The sequence below is a fragment of the Poecilia reticulata genome, linkage group LG1, assembly GCF_000633615.1.
Source record: "Poecilia reticulata strain Guanapo linkage group LG1, Guppy_female_1.0+MT, whole genome shotgun sequence".
Taxonomy (NCBI): Eukaryota; Metazoa; Chordata; class Actinopteri; order Cyprinodontiformes; family Poeciliidae; genus Poecilia; species Poecilia reticulata.
The window spans coordinates 26,282,153-26,284,290 of NC_024331.1; the positions used below are offsets into that span (position 1 = coordinate 26,282,153).

The 2,138-nt window shown below is 35.4% G+C and overlaps 1 long non-coding RNA gene across 1 annotated transcript; it reads right to left on the reverse strand.

Moving 5' to 3' along the window:
* Nucleotides 1-239: 239 nt before the first annotated feature.
* LOC103469942 (uncharacterized) lies at nucleotides 240-644 on the reverse strand. Its single transcript, XR_534428.2, has 3 exons — nucleotides 619-644; nucleotides 490-530; nucleotides 240-304 (listed from the first exon to the last, which is right to left on the reverse strand). It is a non-coding gene; the product is annotated as an uncharacterized LOC103469942 (long non-coding RNA).
* Between the last annotated feature and the right edge of the window lie 1,494 nt (nucleotides 645-2,138).

The following is a 2,138-nucleotide window of genomic DNA, read 5'->3' on the forward strand; positions in this document are numbered from 1 at the left end:
TAGCATCCAAGTGAAGCACCAGGTTGTGTCTTCAATATTAAAACTACAGTCTTAATAATGAAAACATTACTCAGAAAATATCTGTTGAGCACAAGTCAGTTCTCACTATAGAGAGTTCAAGGCCATAGTTTTCTATGCTTCACTCTCTCTGCTTCTGTAGCTTATAGGTGGAACAAAACAAATCAATTACTCACTTGTTCTTGATGGTTTGCACAATATCTGAAAGCCATTTCTGGTCTAAAGCAGCCAGAGTGTTTCCAGCAGACAGGAAGAAGATCACAGTCACCCAGAACAGGCCTTTCATCTGAGCAGGGAAAAATKTACAAAGTAAATTATTTGAATTCACATAACAAAAGAAATATTTTAAGTTTATATTTTAGTATTTYATTGTAAGAAACTGCCTATTAAKTTGAGTTTGTAGATGCTTATTTTACAGATATGCTTTGTTGTTTTATTACTTAATAAAAAATATMTTTWAAAATGYWACACCTTCCTGTCGGTAGCCAGCTGGATTCGCTGGTCCAGCTGCCCTAAAAGATTCAAACAAATAACAAATGTTTTATTTTTAGCAGTTTTAATTTAAAGAGTGAAAAKAAGTATTTTTATTAAATGTTCTACCTTAGATGCAGTTCAGAGGTTTTCTGCTCCACTTGTCCAYGTGTTGATGAACCTGACACACTGAAGAGCTTTATTTTATAGGAGCCTCTCAGTCACACAAACCCCAGCTGGAGCACGTATTAGTTTATGATGAAATGTTATATTTCAAAACCTTTCTGACAYGTAAATAAGAAAGCAAACAGGAGCTAATAAGAGGATATTCTAAATATTTSAGTAYTTGAAGTTTGTGAAAATGTAATTAATTTAAAATATTAAATTAGTTGGGGGATTAAAAAAAAGATAAAAGATCCAGGAAACAGATTGTGTGAAGCWACATCCTGATGCATTTTGTCTATTTCTATAATTTGTTTGAATGTGGAAATAAATGCAACCATAAAACGTTTTTGGTGGTTGACACCAAACCAACTAACTCAGCTATTTAGAAATACTGTTCTTTGGACAGCTGAGTCTAAAATKATTTATTTGCATCCCAGAACAGAGAACATGGCATGAATCAAACGCAGGAAAAAGGCAAAAGAGCTTCGTAACTGTGAAGCACAGCGCTGGAAGAGTCATGATGTGGGAACGTTTTTCTGCAGCAKGACTTGAACTACTCGCCATGATAACTGTGCATCAGGACAGCGGAGTGTTAGGGCTACTCTAAAAAAATAAAGAGAATAATATTACAAGGACAAAGTTGTAACATTTGGACAACTATGTTGTATGATAATAAGATTTAAAAAATATAAGAATAAAGTTATAGTATTACAAGTCATAATATTAAGATTCTCGCAATATTGTAACTTTAGTCTCGCACAACTTAATTCTAATGTTTCAACTTTTTTTTCTTGTGATTTTATGACTTTATTCTTGTCATTTTGCCTTATTCTGGCCTTAACTCCCCATCATCAGAAGGAGCTTCAGGAAAATATGAGACCTTTTTCCATAAAAATGATTATTAAGCTAAAGCAGATCTGGACACTGCAACATAACAACATGGACGACTTAGAAAAGCTTTACAAACATGAAACCTCTCAAACATTTAACAGCTGGAAGACTGATGTAAGAAACTGGTGAATGACTGAGATAACTATCTAGCTGAAGATATTTTGATCATTTTGTGAATATTTCTTTTGAAACAATTGAATTCTCGYACATTTTTCACACGTAAATATACATTTGTTTACACCAATTATTTGACCTYATAAAACTGATATCATCAGCCAAATAGAAACTAAAAACTTCTCCTTAGTTTCATCGTTGTGGGAACCATTTCATGTGTGCAAAGCTGAGAGCAGCGTCTTCATTAATTCACTCCATGTTTTATGAATTTCCATCCTTCCATCCATTTTCTTACACCCTTGTCCCTCAGTGGGTCAGGAGTGTTGCTGGTTCCTCTCCAGCTAACGCTCCGGGCGAGAGGTGGGGTCACCCTGGACAGGTCGCCAGTCTGTCGCAGAGCAACACAGAGACACACAGGACACACAATCATGCACACACACACTCACACCTAGGGGCAATTTAGACAGACCAATTAACCT